Below are 17,933 nucleotides of genomic sequence, written 5' to 3' on the forward strand. Positions count from 1 at the left end.
AGCATCTCTGCTTGATTCCCAATATTGGATCCACACTACAGCTTAACTGGTGGCCAAAGTTAGCTCTCTCATGAACGCATAATCAGCTCTCTTTTCTACTTCCAGAGGTCTCACTCCTTGAAGTTGCTTTCTGTCTTGAGTTCTGCTCTTTATGCCTGAGTCTCCATGAAATATGAAAGTCTATGTGTCCTGTCGGATATGCCTCAAGAGTGCCTCTTGCAGTGCTACAAAATACCATGACTATCACTGATGCATGGAGAAGAGGAAAAAATCTTTTCCTTTCCACTAAAAGAAAAAATGTAATTCTCTCCAAAGGGTCTGGGTTCTTCTTGGACTGTTGGAACTAGGAAAGCCAGAGTTTTAACAGCCGGTGATGTAAAGTATCTTATCTTTGCTCATCCAATGACCTTGCTCCTCTTCCAATTCTATTCTTGGCCAAAGTAAGAGTCTCTTAAAGCATAAGTCATCTCCTGGTTTGGCAGCTGAAGTATTAGAAGACATACAGCATTTCCTAGAATTATGACTCTCTATGAACACTGATGAGGGCTAACTCTAAGCTCACGGATTTGGGGATGGAAAGGGTCTAAATTGTTCAACCCTCATATTTTGCAGATGAGAAAACTGAAACCCCAAGAGGCTTAGTGGCTTTCCCAAGGTTATGCAAGTAGTCACTGGCAAGGGTAGGATTTGAATCCATGTCTTCAGACTACAAAGCCATCTCTCTCTCTGTTGCACCAAACTTCCTCAAGGTATTTTCAAATGCAGTGTAGTGGGAAACAAGAATACTTCAGTTCAAATCCCATCTCTGACAATTACTAGCTGTATGACTTAGCAAGTCATTTAGCATCTTGGTGCTTCTGTTTCTTCCTCTGCAAGATGGGGATAATAATACCAATAATACCTACCTCAGGGGACTGTTGTGAGCATTAAATGACATAATGTATAGAAAAAAGCCTTGTAAGACTAAAACAATATGCGTGTCTGCTATTTTTATGTAATAAGCTTACAATAGAAATAAATTTTCTCAAATGTTCTCAATACTACAAATGTATAAAACTATAAAAAACATTAGAATCAAATAATGTTGCCAAAAACACATGAATGGCTTGGCCAAAGGAAGAGTCTTTTCAAACATGTGCCATCTGCTAGTTAGGCAGCTGAAGTATTAGAAGACAAACAACATTTTCTAGAAACATGCCTCTATACAGATATCGTAAACACCTGGTTAAAATCTAATATTCTCAAAACAAGATGGCTTCCACATTCATACTATTATTAAATTAAATTTGGTTAATAATAAATTGTTTTTGCTCAAGTTTAAAATATCTGGATGTAGTAAAATTTTTGAAAAGACAAAAAATGAACTTCAAATTTCATCATGCTAAATATCAGATTTCATGGAATATAAAACTAAATCAGAAGCAAGAATAAAATAAAGCTTAAGAGATCTTGAACAATGAAGCATAGCCTTCCAACATCCTAGTCTGGTCATCTCCAAAATGGAGAGCCCAGCTCTATGGGGGACCATGGCATGATATTGAAAGGTGTGTGATCAAATAATTGGAGAGTGAAATTGAATCCCATTCACCCTATGATTGCCAGTTGTGAGGATTGCCTCCAACAAAACCACAACTACCTGTCATCAATTATGGCATAAAATCCCCCACTTCACATCTTTGATTTTCAAGCTCCCAACCTTCCACCTTTTGCCCCAGGCATTTATAACCCATGGCACTCACTAAAGTAGCTATACAAGTGCTATTTGGAAAATCCCACTCTCTAACCCATACCTCACATCATTTCATGGTTGCAGATCTGACTTTTTGATGCAGGGCAGTAGCTGAGGGGCAAGACCTCCCAAGTCCTTTTTTTTATTTTGAGTGAGACAGAGTTGCAAAGGATGAGTAGGCATGGATGTCTTACGAGCTTCACTGTAGATTTCATTATATTATCTTTTCCTCCTAAACCCATCTCACTCCCAAACTTCCCTTTTTTCTGTCAAGGATACCACTATCCTCCTAGTAACCTAAGTTTACAACCTAGGTGTCATCAAGTCCTCACTTCATATATGCAAGCAGTTGCCATAACTTGTTATTTTTATCTCTACTACATCACTAATATTTGTCCCTTTATTTCCAGTCACATAGCTAACAGTGCCCTTTTGAAGTGCTAAGCTCCCATTGTCTAATTATTGCAACGGCCTTCTAATTGGCCTATCTGCCTCAATTTCTCTGTACTCCAATCCATCCTTTACCTAAAGATCTGACCATGTCACCTGTCTACTCCATTTCAGTGCATCCTAGAATCAAGTAAAAACTTTATTTGGCATTTAAAGGCCTTTATAACCCACTCCCAACCTGCCTTTCTAGGGTTATGATATATTATTCTTCTTTCTGCACAAAATGGTTGAGGCAAATTAGCCTTTTTGCTGCTCATACTCATACAAAAATGCAACAAAAATATCTAAATATTAAAGGAAAATTAATGTATTATACTATCCATTATGTAAAACCACAAAAAGAAAAAAGAATGTATTTATATTAAAAACTTCCAAATAATTCACTTATCCTTCTTATTTTTACATTGTGTTTAGTGATTACCTACATACTGAGAAACAACTCATGCTGAAAAGCTGTAATGTCCATTATTAAGACCTAATTCTATTTCTGACTTTCCAAACTTCAACACCATGCCTCAGCTGCTGTCTCATCCTGGGACTTACCTCAGAGCCTGGGGCCTCCTTGCCCTTACGCATGCAACTATCCATACAGACTTACCCTGAAATATCCCTCCAAAAGAATGTCCCCCCTTCCCTCATTGGTAAGTTTCTCTTGGGCTTCAATTTAGTGCAAGTGCCCAAGGTGGCCTACCTTCACTGCCCTCCCAATTCTATTTCTGCTTTCCAGAAGTTCAACACCATGCCCTGCACAGGAGCCTCTCCCCCACCACACCCCCCAAATCTCCCCAATTTTTGTCTGTTGCAATTATAATGCGAGAGTAAGGACTATCTCTCTTTTCATTTGTATTTGTATACCCAATGCTTAGCACAGTGGCTGGCACAGAGTTAACAATAAATGCTTTTTGCCATGGCTTATATTGTTGTAGTTGTATATTTCAATGAAGAAGTATCTTTAGAAGGAAATTCATCTGACTGACCAGCTGTACTGATAAAATTAATGGAATTTTGGTGTTTAGTCATGTTTGACTCTTCGTGACCCCAGGGACCATTATGTCCACAGGGTTTTCTTAGCAAAGATACTGAGTGGTATGCCATTTCCTTCCCCACTGTACTAAGGCAAACAGAAGTTAAGTGACTTGCCCAGGGTTACATAGCTAGTAAATGTCTGAGGCCAGACTTGAACTCTATTCTTTCTGACTCCATTCTATCCACTGAATAGTTGCCCCATAATGGAATAATTCATTACTAACAAATAACTGTTATTTACAAGTCTAGATAGGGTTTTTTTTTAAATAATGAGGCATATCCAATCACATTGTCATAATATTTTAGTGAGATACCAAAAGGTTTTTTGGATATTAAATATAATTTTTAAAATTTAAAACTATTATGTATTTCATCTTTATCTCAGCCTTTAAAATTTTTATATTTTATGTACGATTTAATGTACATAGCATATTAGCATAATAGCACATGCATATAATTTATGAACAAATATACATAAACCACAATTGTACATTCAAAAAGTATTTACTGATGTGAGGAACAATCCAAAAAGTTTGAGAATCACTGTTCCAGGCAAGTTGATAAACAAGGAAAGAGAGGCATCTGATTTTTAAAAAGAAAGAAATAGACCATTATGATCCTGGATGTTCCCAAACATCAAGCTCAGTGACGGACAGGACAGATAAGCTCATACCAGCTTTACTGGTGCAAAACCAGTTATTCTGGTCTTACCTTTTTAATAAGCAGAGACTTCCACATATAACAAAGTCTGAAGTGAATTGTGTGAAACAGAATTTTTGCCTGAGGGAACTAGATGAAAATCACCAGACTTATCTTAAACTTTAACCTGCCTAACATTCAAGATTGGAGTCCACCAAAGAGGTCAGACAAAAGGCAAAGCAGATGGACAGCAAACAACTACTTGTCCCAAAGGTTAGCAATGTGTAAGTCCAGCATTTGTGAATGCAAAGCATGCATGGCAGATGGATTTTTACATACCACTTGTTTCCAAAGATAGCTTTGATAAGGCTTTTCTGGCAGAACCTTGGGAAGACAGGTCTCCCTTGAGACCTTTTTCCCTGGTAGCTGCAGTTCTTTTTTCTGCTTTTGCTAATTAGTATTCACTTCTTGTTGACAGTTAAGGCATTAAAAGATTTTCCACATAATTGAAATGTATCTTCAAATAATTTGTATTTTCAGATAGGATTATCATGTTTAAGAAACATTAATATAGGTGTAGAAGAACAATATAAATAGATAACATTTTTCAGTAATAGTATCAAGAACATACATATAAAGCTATAAATTTGAAGTAGGCCAAATCCTACACATAATATGTAGAAGATGTGAAGCTGGGCAGAAAAGCAGGAGATGGGGAAAGATAGGAGATGTTAAATGCCTTGTATATAGTAGATAAACATTTGTTGAAATGGTGAATGTATAAAAGAAAAGAAAATATCTGTACAATTCAACAAAAATAGCCATAGATCACTGGCTAAGATTTTTAGTATTACACTGGTGGAAATAGGATATTGGGAAAACCAATATAGGGTAGAGAAATAGATAATTAAAAGTAGAAATAGAAAAAAAAAATCAACCACTAGCTACCTGAAAGAGATACCAGGAGAAAAACTTACATGAATGTCATGGCCAAGTTTCAAAATGCTTAGGTTAAGGAGAAAATATTGCAAGCAACAAGAAAAAAAATTAAATTTTGCAGAGCTACAATCAGGATTTCACAAGACCTAGCAGCTTTTTCATTAAAAAAAACCATAGGTCTTGGAATATTATATTTTGGAGAGTAAAAGAGCTGGGGTTGTGACCAAGAGTAACTTATTCAGCAAAGTTGAGTATGATCCTGAATGGGAAAAAAAGGACATTTAATTAACTGAAAGACTTTCAAGTATTTGTGACAAAAAGACCAGAAATCAATGGAAAATTTTATATATAATATCCAGAAGAAATATAAGGAAAATATTGAAGACCAATTATAAGGGACTTATTAAGGACAAATTGTTTATTTTTTATATATGAAGATATTATCAGTATTCTTGAGACTTTTATGATTACTTGGGTAGTTTGAAAGAAATGTTGGGGCATTGGGTAGGAATTGGGTAGGAAAAGGAAAAAGGAGCAATTAATTCATATAAATGAGATGTGAAAGAAAGAACTAATACAGAGAAGCAGGTGGGGATGGAGGGCTGGTAATGCTGAAACCTTACTCTCATCAAATATGGGTAAAACAGGGTACAATATATACATCTAAGATGTTATAAAAGTTTTCTAAACTTATAAAGGAATAAGAGGACAAGGGGACAGGATAAGGGAGAGCTTTTAGAAGGGTGTGTAGATTAAGATTTAGGAGGGTGGGGGGACAAGATGAAGGAAGGATTCTTAGAGGGGATGGTAGAATAAGGTATAGGAGGGTAAGGTGTGAAGATAAGGAATAAATTCTTTAAAAGAGTGTGGATTAAGCAGCTAGAAGCTGGTTAGAAGTAAACTAGATTTTGTGAGGAGGAATAGGTAAAAAGAGAGGCTGAGAAAGATGAAGTGAGGAAAAATAGAATGGAGGGAAATACACAAATGGTAATTATTACTTTGAATGTGAATGGGATGAATTAACTCATAAAATGGAGAAACTGATAGAAAAATGGATTAAAAATCAGAATCCAACAATATGTTGTTTACAAGAAACACATTAAAAAATAAGAGCTACACAAAGAGTTAAAATAGATGGGTGGAGTAAAATTTATTATGCTTCAGCTGATGAAAAAAAAGCAAAGGTAGCAATCATAATCTCAGACAAAGTTAAAGCTAAAATAGATTTAATTAAAAGAGATAAACAGGGTAATTACATTTTGATAAAAGGCACCACAGACAATGAATCAATATCAATACTAAACCTATATGCACCAAATACTACAGCTTCTAAATTTTTAAAAGAAAAATTAAATGAATTACAGGTGAAAATAGATAGTAGTACTATAATAGTGGGGGACTTTAATCTTCCCATCTCAGAACTAGATAAATCAAACCAAAAAATAAATATGAAAGAAGTCAATGAAGTGAATGGAATTTTAGATAAGCTAGATATTATAGATATCTGGAGAGAATATAATTGGAATAAAAAGGAATCACCTTTTTCTCAGCAGTTCATGGCACCTTTACAAAGATTGATCATATATTAGGGCATAAAAATTTTATACCTAAAAGCAGAAATATTAAAAGCATTATTTTCAGATCACAATGCAATAAAATTCTATTTAATAAGGGACCACTGAAACATACATTAAAAACTAATTTAAGACTAAACAACCTAATCTTAAAGAATAAGTGAGTTAAGGAACAAATCACAGAAACAGTCAATAATTTCATTAAAGAGAATGACAATAATGAGACAACTTATCAAAACCTATGGGATATAGCAAAAGCAGTAATCAGATGAAATTTTATATTTCTAAATACTCACATCAATAAAATAAAGAGCAGACTAATGAACTAGGTATGCAATTTAAAAAAAACTAGAAAATAAACTAAAAATCCCCAATTAACCACTAAATTGGAAATCCTAAAAATTAAAGGTGAGATTAATAAAACTGAATGAAAAAAAACATTGAATTATCAATAAATAAAACCAGGAATTATTTTATGGCGAAAAACAATAGATAAACCACTGGTTAATATGATCTTAAAAAAGAGAGGAGAAAACCAAATCACTAGTATTAAAAATGAAAAGAAATTAGGAAAACAGTCTGATAGCAATTGGGCATAGACCAATATCTTACAGCATTTACCAAATGAGGTCAAAATGGATACGTGACCTAGATGCAAGAACATTTGAACATGGAACATATTACCTATCAGAATTATGGACAGGTGAACAATTTATGCACAAACAAGAGACAGCAAGCAGTGTGAGGTGTAAAATGGATAACTTTGATTACATTAAACTAAAAAGGTTATGTAAAAATAAAACAAATGTGGCCAAGATCAGAAGGAAAGCAGAAAATGGGGGGGGGGTATTTTATAGACAGTTTCTCAGGTAAAGTTTTTATATCTCAAATGTATAAAGAACTTTTTTCAAATCTATAAGAATACAAGTCATTCCCCAATTGATAAATAGTCAAAGAAATGAACAGGTAGTTTTCCAATGAAGAAATCAAAAACAATATGAAAAAAAATGATCTAAATCATTATTGATTAGAGAAATGCAAATTAAAACAACCTGAGATAATTTTACATTTATCAGATTGGCTAAAATAATTGAAGGGGAAGGTGACAAATGTTGGAGAGGATGTGGAAAAAATGGGACATTAATTCACTACTGGTGGAACTGTGAACTTATCCAACCATTTTGGAGAGCAATCTGGAATTATGCCCTAAGAACTATTAAACTACCTATATCCTTTGATCCAGAAATACCACTGCTAGGTCTGTTTCCAAAGATTATTAGGAAAAATGGAAGAGAAACTATATGTTCTAAAATATTTACAGCAACTCTCTTTGTGGTAGCAAAGAACTGGAAATTGCAGGGATGCCCATCAATTGGGGAATGGCTGAACAAGTTGAAGTATATGATTGTGATAGAATATTACTGTGCTACAAAAAATGATGAGTTTGATGATCTTAGAAAAACATGGATAGACTTGTACAAAATAATGAAGAATGAAATGAGAACCAAGAGAATGTTGTATATAGTAACAATAATATTATTTTAAGAACAACTTTGAGTGACTAAATCATTTTGACTATTATAAATACCCAAATTAACTACAAAAGACCTATGAAGGAAGATGCTATCTGCATCCAGATAAAGAACTGATAAATAACAGTATGGATGGATGGAAAGATTTTATATATGTGTGTGCTTGTGTGTGTATACATATATTTGTGTCAAATGGTAGCCCCCTCTAGGGCAGGGAGTGGTGGAGGGTCAAAAAGGGGGGAAAAGTTACATGATAACTTTATTATATATTTAAAAGGAATAGCAAGTTGTACATAATACATTAGCAGTTTCATGTGCAATCTTTTTTTTCTATTCTATTATGTTACAGAAATGCTTGTTTCATTTAAGTTAAAAATAAAATATTTTTAAAAGCCAATATAATATGGCAGCTCAACCTTTCTGACATGTTCTATTGCTATATTAAAGTTCATAGCATGCTGCTCATAATTGGGGTATATTGTTTGGTTACAGAGATGAAAGATCATCTATATGTAGTCCCAAAGACAAGGATTCATTTCTAGCAGCTTGCTAAAAATCAGTTCCATAAGCAGGAGGTGCTAAAAACAAAACAAAACAAAACAAAATGAATCACCAATAGTGTTGTGACTACTAAGAGGACACTTTTCCAGACTCAACAAATGCTTACCTTATTACAGCTAGTCACTAGTTCTACCCATCCAAGTAGTAATTTTTGCCACTATAAATCTATAGTAATATTAATAAAATGCACTGTGATATTTAAATGTAAGCTTTCATTTTCAGCTTTTATCTACCATGCTTCATATAACATTAGGATAAGGTACTGAAGGCAAATACAATACCATTTCCTACCAAAACTGAGAAGGGTAGATATGTTACTGTCACTAAGTGTTTTGTTTCTATAAGCAAATTTCTTCAAAATCTATTGACTAGTGTTCCTGAAGCCTCAGCCATATTAGTACATTAATAATAATTAACATGGCTGGGTCATATCTTTTCTCATTGAAAAAGAGCCAAATGTTCACTTGTTTTCAGCAAATTATAACTGATTCCAATCACTTTTCCAAATATAACATGCTCTCCCTCTATATGCAGTTAATTTTTCTCTGGAGGAATTATCTCATATTTCCATATTCTGACATTCAATATATTTTTCATCTTGTATATTTATATAATACAGATAGGTTTGAATACAGAGCACCCTCTCACATGTCATATAGAGTATATACATTTGTGTCTATGTATATATTATAACTATGTACTTTAATAGAATTTTCTTGTTCTGTATGATAAAAGCTGGCTTCTCCATCAACATTGCCTTCCTATAATATTTTTCCTGGAATCCTCAAATTCCCAATGTTGAGAGCAAATAAATATGTAGATCAGAATAATAAGCTGTATCTTTTTCTGACTTTGGAACACTACTGCAAAGCATATGGTGTCCATTCTCACAGCCATAAGAATTTCTGGTATTACAGTAACTCTCTCTCCTTTTAGAATTGCTTAGATGCTCCAGAAGGCAATCTGAGGTATAATCCAGAAGAGTGCCAGAAACAGGTGGTGCTGAAACAAGTCAGTAAGCCCTCATGTAGAACCAATAACATAATATGGTCCTTCCAGGCTCACCATCTTGAATAGAGGTTTACTTTAAAATGAGCACATTTGTTTCAGTGTGTGTGTAGCAGTGCATATATGGTCAGAAGACCTGGTTTTGAATGCTGGTTCTAACACTAGTCATGAAACCTAAGTAATTTCATTTCTCAGTTTACTCATTTTAAAAATAGGGGGATAATATTATTTTTACTATCTGCCCAACAGAGTTGTTTTAAGAAAAGCACTTCATAAACTATAAAGCCTATCTTTTCACTTTTATTCTTATTCCTAAAAAGTTATGAAACAAAGGAATAAATTTAAATGTCTTTCTTTCTCTACTTTTCATTAAAGTAAATTATTATTATTTTCGTTGTTGTTACTACTACTATTACCACTACTACTTGCATGGAAAAAGCCTCCATGGTCTAAATATAAGATTTTTAGCCCTGAACTACTCTAACTAACCATAAGCCCAGAATTTTTTGTCAGTTTCCTCATATGCAAAATGGTCATGACAGCTGTTCTCCTTCTACTTCAAAGAATAAAGGAAAAAGCTCTCAGATATATTACGTAAATGCAAAGAAACAACTGCTTTAAACAACCTTTTCCCTCTTGATGGTCTACTGATGAAAGAATTACATACTTAGCTATAAGTTAAATTGTCATTACCAAACTTGTTATTTTGAAAATGAAGACTAGGTTAATACTTTGAAGAGAGGTGGCGTGGAATGGTAGAGAGCTGGTCTCAGAGTGACGAAAACCTGGGGTCAAGTGCTTCCTGTAGAACGTCCTGGCTTTGTGACTCTGAGCAAATCACTTAACCCTTCAGTGCCCCTAAGCCCATACTGCAGAGGAGTTTCTGGTCTGTATTGGTAAAAAGAATTTCCTCAAAAGTAACTTTCTACACCAATGAAATTACAAAGTCTAGAACAAAAACCACAGAGAAAAAAAATGATGTGGCTAATAAGGTTTTCAGACTCTTAAAATTATTTTATTATTACTTACTCAATTTTAGTGATCTGAAATACTTTGTGGAAAAAGTGTGCCTTTTTTTTTTTACTGGAATATCCCAAATACAGAAAGTATTCCTACATGAAATATATAACAAAATTTACAGTTCTCAATATCTGTTAAATGCATGAGGGCAAAATGGAATTATTGTATTTAGGACTCCTTTTGAAATAAAAGTAGTTAGAAAGCATTTCTTCCCCCACCCAAACCTGGGACACATTCTCCTACAAAAGCATATAGAGCTGTGAGGGTGAAAGGAGTGAAAATGAACTCATAGTATGATGGTTTTGAAGGATTTATGTAGGATAACGCATGCGACCAAAGCAATTCAAAATTATGGAAGTGCAGGGTTTCAATGTCTTTTTTTTTTTCCGGTAGGTCTTTATTAAGTTTACTAGTATCAGTGATGGACAAGTAACTCTGCTGCTAGGCTGGGCTGACCGTAAAGCAAAGCATCAGCTGGACAGACAAATTAACTCTATTGCTAGGTTGGACAGGACTGGGCAGGTCACTTAGCCAGTGGGCAGCTGCTGCCAGGTTGACATGTCCTGAGGCCATGTGGGCCTGTGAAATGAGCCCTGGTTCTTGGCATCTGTGTTTGTTCTTTTTCCATTTTTGGTGAGGGAGATTAAACTGGAAGTCAGGAAGGCAGGTCACAGGAATAGACACGAGTCCTTGTTTCAGCTGTAGCTGGGCAAGGTTCCAAAGGTCACTCTTTGCTCGTGGAGGCATTGATTTGAGCTGGCTGCAAAACCCAGACACTTGGATTCTAGGATGCCACCGTCCTTTGCTTAAAATGGAAAAGAACAAAAACCAAGAAAGGCAAAGAACCCAGGATTGTATTGCTGCTCACAGGGCCAGATGGTTTCAGAGGAGAGGCGGTACCAAGGCTTCTCCCCTTAGAGCATTATCTTTCACCAGGCACTATTCAAGCTGGAATACAATTCTACTGCCCAGTCAACTGACTGCCCAGTTCTACTTATGTAGCCTCACCACGTAGTTAGCAGCCTTAAACCAATTATAAAATATCTTTATATGCCCTAAAATCTCTCCAGGACTTCTATTTCACGTCCTCACAACTCTACTGGAAACAAACTCCTCAGGCTCTCCGTGCGGATAGATGCTATTAAAATCCAGACCTCCATTACATTATTGGATACATTGTTCTCCTGATCCTTCTCACTTCATTCTTCATCAGTTCATACAGGTCTTCCTAGGTTTTGCTGAAATTCTTTTTTTTCCTCTTTTCTTATGAAACAATAATATTCCATTACATTCATATTTCCTGAATTGTCTAACTATCTGTCAGTTGATAGATATCTTGGTTTCCAGTTCTTTGCTGCTACCTCCCCCCCCCCAAAAAGGAGCTATAAATATTTTTTGTATGCATGTCCTTTTTCTTTTCTTCAGTTTATTGGTAGTATTAGTGAAGTGGTATTATCACTTGGTCAAAGGGTTTACATGGTTCAGTGACCTTTGGGTGATATAGCTCCAATTTATTTTCCCAGAATGACTGGGCCAATAATGGCACTACCAGCAATGCATTTGTCCTCCCACATCCCCTCCAACAACTGTCATTTTCCTTTTTCATCATGATTGCAAATCTGGCAGACATGAGCTGGAACATCAAGGTTGTTTTAATTCTTGTTTCTTTTATTACTAACCATTTTATTATTAAAAACCCATTTTATATGGTAATTGATCGTTTGGATTTCACCCTTCGATAATTTAATGTTTATATCCTTTGATCATTTATCTGTTTAGAGTACTTATTCTTATATGTTTGAATCAATTTTTTGTATATCTTGAATGTCAGACCTTTAACATTGAGATTTGCTACAAAGATTGTATTCTCAGTCAACTTCTATTTTATTTGCATTGACAGAGTAACAGTTAGAAATACAGCCTAGCTTCCCCATCAAACCTCCTTCACAAAGATCTAGACAATGTACCATGCTGAATTCTGATCAGGAAATCCAAAAGAAAATCACAGTGAGTCATTTTTTTTAGCCCAGGATATCTAAGGGAGATATACAGAGAGCTCTGTTTACTGGAAAAAGCATCTGGCCAGAAGTATGCCACATGGAGCATTCCAGTGCCCAAGGACTGAAAGAAGGCTGAGACTAGACAACCAGGGAAGGAAACATTGAAACTGGAAGAGATCCAAGGGGATCCCTAAAATAGTACAGGGTGTAGGAACAGGTGCCATCTGACAGATCTTTCATCTAATATCTAGTTCTGGGTAATAAATCCAGTGAGGACTGTGGGTGGGAGGGATTTGCACCTCAGGGTGCCAAAGAGAAGTGACAGCAGAATATTGGGCCCTAGCTGTGTGCTAAGGGAGGAACAAATTTAGAAGCAAATAGTGAATATGGCTCTGATTCTGGAAGAAGAGCCACAATGCAATTCTGCTTACAGTAGAATTAATGATGTAGGAGTCCCAGACCAAAGGTGAGTCTGCAGTTCAAACACTCTGAAACTTTTAGAAGGCTATGAGGAGTTGAGTCCCACAGCTTAATTTCCAACCAGGGACAAGCCAACAGACCAAAAACTAAATCAGAAACTGAAAGCTTACAGTTTCCTCAGCCTAAACTCTGAAAGCAACAGGAGGGCAAAACAGGACAGAAGCTCAGGCCAAAACTTCCCCCCAACCACCCACTGGAAGTATAGAGAGCACAGCCTTAACATAAAGTCAAAAGTCAAGAATCAGAGACAGGGAGGCTCAAGAAATAAATCCAGGATAAAATGACTTCAAAAAATCCACAAGCAAGGCCTTGAGAAAAATACAGTTTGGACACAAGTTAAATTAGAATTTCTGAAAAAAAGTTAAAGCAAGAGTTAAAAAAAACTTTTTAAAAGATTTTAAAAACCAAATGAGAAAGGCAGGAGTGAAAATTAGAAAAGAAATGGGATCTATGGAAAGAAAGATATGAAAAGAGAATTAACAGTATAAAACAAGAGGTACCTTATTCAAGAAAATAAATCCCTGAATATTAGAATTGACCAAATAGAAGCTAATGACTCCATGAGACAACATTGTTTAAAAAAAAGCCAAAATATAGAAAAATAGAAGCAAATGGGCAAAAAACAGATCAAGGAGAGATAATCCGGTTGTTGTTCTTCATTCTCAAAGAGGACCAAAATGACATCACTGTGTTAGAATCAAGTTATATTGTGTCCAACTTTGGCCGATCAGACCAACACAAGCTCAGAATGCTCTTCCACACGTTGGGCACAGATAGTTCAGGTGAATACTCGGGGTGGATTCTCTAAATCTGTGCATCTCTCATTTCTTTTGAGCTACTTCAGTTCTGCTTTGCTCGTAGAGCATAGCTCCTTTTTATTATTTTCTATTATTTTTAATTTGTGGAATAAAACAAGCATTTCCATAACATGGTATAATAAAAAGATGATTACACAGGAAACTGCCAATCTACTATGCACAGCCTTCTTTGATGAGGGCATGCCATGCTGGGTAGTCCTACAGCAATGTCTCCCTTATCTCACAAATGATTCCAAAGTTCTTTAGAGAGACCTTGAGAGCGTCCTTCCAAAGCTTCTTCTGATCACCATGCAAGTGATTGCCTTGTGTGAGTTCTCCATAAAATAGTCATTGAGGCAAGCGTAAGCTTGGCATTTGAACAACATGGCCAGCCCATCAGAGTTGAGATCTCCACAGTAGAATTTGAGAAAAGACCTCAGTGTCTGGTACCTTATCCTGCTAGGTCATCTTCAGAATCTTCTTAAGATAGTTCAAATGGAAGTGATTCAGTTTCCTGGCATGGCACTGGTTTACTGTCCAGGTTTCACAGGCATACCACAATGAGGTCAGCACAATGGCTCTGTAGATCTTCAGTTTGGCGGTCAGTCTAACACCTCTTCTCTCCCACACTTTCCTTTGGAGCCTCCCAAACACTGAGGCTAGCTCTGGTAATGTGTGTGTCAACCTCATTAATAATGTGTACATCTCTGGAAAGTATACTACCAAGGTAATCGAACTTATCTACAGTATTTAAAACATCTCCATTTGCTGTAATAAATGGTTGGACATATAGATGGTATGGTCCTGTCTACTGGAGAGCCTCTGTTTTCTAGGTGTTAATTGCTACACCAAAATTAGCACAAGCAGCAGAGAATTGATCCATGCTTTGTTACATCTCAGCTTCAGAGGCTGCATTGAGTGCACAATCATCTGCAAACAAAGAATTATGCACCAATTTTCCCTCCACTTTAGTCTTGGCTTGTAGCCTTCTCAAGTTAAATAATTTACCATCAGTGTGGTCGTTGACCATGATGCTGTGTTCGTTCTCATTGAAGATGTCTGACAATATTGTTGAAAACATCATGCTTTGTTTCACTCCATTGATGACTGGGAAAGTACAAAAGCATGTTCCATTATCCAGAACCCAGGCAAGCATGCCATCATGAAATTGAAGTACAATACTGATGTGCTTTTCTGGGCAACCAAATTTTAACATGATTTCCCATAAGCCCTCATGACTGACAGCATCAAAGGCCTAGATCAGACTAATGAACATCGTGTACAGACTTCTGTTCAGCTCCTGTCATTTTTTTCAGGAGTTGTAGGGCAGCAAACACCATGCTGACTATTCCTCAGCCCCTTCTGAAGCTATACTGCCTCTCAGGTAGATGACCATCTTCCATGTGAAGGATTAGCCTTTTAAGGAGAAGTTTGGCAAGAATCTTGACAGCAATGAGTAAGAGAGAGACCCCCCCTTGTGATTATTACAGGACAATCTATTTCCTTTACCTTTATAGAGTTGGACAATGGAGGCAGGATGGGGTGATAGATGGGATATAACCTTCTCTTGCCATATAACCCGAGAAATTTTAGTCAGCTTTTGTATGAGCTGTATGAGTCTTGACATTTACAAGTGTTCTGACTCAGATGCAGTGCTGTACACCCATCTTGTAAATCTCAGCTAGAAAAAAAGTCAGCACCAGGTGCTTTGCCACACAAGAGGAGCTTAATGGTATTCAAAACCTCTTCTTCAGTTGGAAATTTGGCTATCGAGGGATTGACTACAACCTGAGTTAAACAGTCAATGGCTTCAGCGTTGATTGATGATGGTCTTCTGAGAACACTATGAAAGTGTTCAACCCATCTCTCCAGGATCATGTATTACTAATCAATGTGGCTCCATCAGCACTGAGTAGTTGAGATGCACCATAGATTTTTGATTCATAAATAGCCTTCAGGGCATCATAAAATTGTTTTAGATTGTTATTATTAGCATAAAACTGAATTTCATCTGCCTTCTTACTGAGCCAAAAACCCTGCATCTCTCTAAACTTCACTTACACTTTACTAGATAGAGTTAAATGGTGCCTTCTTACAGACTATCCTTACAGAACTATCCTGCTGGTAAACCCTGTGGAATTCATGTTTTTCATTTAGCAGCTTCTGAATTTACCCATCATTTTCATCAAACCAGTCTTGATGTTTACAAGTGTTCTGACCCAGATGAATAAATGCAGTGCTGTACATCAAATCTCTGAAAGCTACCCACTGCTTTTCTGCTCCACTGTTGCCAACTGTGTGTTGGCTCAACTTTCCCTCCAAGTTAGCAACAAACTTTCCACTCAGAGAAGTGCTCTAATCTGTTGACATTAAGTTTTCTGGTCTCCATCTTGCCTTGAGAAGACCGCTTTTGTTGAATTCTAATATTTAGCTTGGAGAGGATAAGTCTATGATCAGTCCAGCACTCTGTGCCACACATTGCCTTTGCCATTCTCACAACCCGCCTGTCTCTTCCTACAAAGACATAGTCTATCAAATGCCAATGTTTGCTGAGAAGGTGCACCCACAACATTTTATTGCATTTAGGTAAATGAAAGACAGCGTGAAAGTCATGAGATGCACAAGTATTCAGTAGTGAGTGACCATTGCTATTGTTGTTTCCAACTCCATTCCTCCCAAGGACTCTCTGCCATGTCTGATAGATAATCTGTGCCAACTCTAGCATTAGTCACTAAGAATTACAAACTTGTCCTCTTTTGACACATTGAGAATGAGGGTCTCCAGATCTTCACAAAACTTATCTTTGACCTCATCAGGATTCATCATGGAGGGAGCACGCGCATCAATGATGGTGACATAGTGCTTTCCTGGAAGTGGCAACTACATTATCATAAGCTTGTGGTTCACTTCTTCTGATAAGCATACAAACTTGTTGACTAGATTAGTTTTGATGACAAAACCTATGCCAGCTTCATGGCACTCCTCTTTACTGTAGACACTCCAAAAAAAAAAGTGTATCTAGCTCCAACTTTGGTCAGTTGGCCTTCATTTGCCAGCCTTGTTTCACTCAGGGTTGCCATTTGGATATGATATCTACTGAGTTTTCTCATAAGAACTGTTTGTCTTTCAAGTCAATTGGATTTTGTGTTGTCCATGAGAGTGCATTCTATATGCCAAATCGAATCATCATGATTCAGTGGAACCATCTTGCAGAAGGTTTTGTATATGTTTTGGTGTTTTGACCATGGGGTGGGATTCCTGTTTTCTGGGGTAAACAGGCCAGAGTTTGGTAAGGAACAATTTTTTAAATTATTTTATTTATTTTTAGTTTTCAACATTCACTTCCACAATATTTTGAGTTCCAAATTTTCTCCCCATCTCCCCCACCCCAAAATGGCATACATTCTGAATATCCCTTCCTTAATCTGCCCTCCCTTCTATTTCTGCCCCCCCCTTCTCTTATCCCCTTCCCCTTCAATTTTCCTGCAGGGCAGGATAGATTTCTATACTCCATTGCCTATATATCTTATTTCCCAGTTGCACGTGAAAACAATTATTTAACATTTGCTTTTAAAACTTTGGGTTCCAAATTTTCTCCCTTTCTCCCTCCCCACCTACCTTCATTAAGAAGGCAAGCATTTCAATACAGGTTATACATGTGTAGTCATGTAAAACACATCCATAGTAGTCATGCTGTGGAAAACTAACTATATTTCCCTTCATCTTATCCTGCCCCCTATTTTTTCTATTCTCTCTTTTGACCCTGCCCTCCTTAGAAATGTTGGCTTCTGATTACCCTCTCCCCCAATCTTCCCTCCCCTTTATCATCCCCTTGCACTCTTGTTCCCTTCCTCCACTATTTTCCTATAGGGTAAAATAGATTTACATAGCCAATTGAATGTGTATGTTATTCTCTCCTTAAACCAAATTGATTGAGAATAAGATTCATTCATTCCCTCTCACTTTCTCCCTCTTCCCCTCCATTGTAAAAGCCTTTTCTTGTCTGTTTTGTGTGAGATAATTTTCCCCATTTTACCTCTCCCTTTCTCCTTCTCCCAGTATAATCCTCTCTCACCCCTTAATTTTATTCTCCAGATATCACATCTTCATCTGCAACTCACCCTGTGTCCTCTATCTATCTATCTATCTATCTATCTATCTATCTATCTATCTATCTA

This window comes from Vombatus ursinus, unplaced genomic scaffold (genome assembly GCF_900497805.2).
Source record: "Vombatus ursinus unplaced genomic scaffold, bare-nosed wombat genome assembly UNPS02014924.1, whole genome shotgun sequence".
In the NCBI taxonomy this organism is placed as follows: domain Eukaryota; kingdom Metazoa; phylum Chordata; class Mammalia; order Diprotodontia; family Vombatidae; genus Vombatus; species Vombatus ursinus.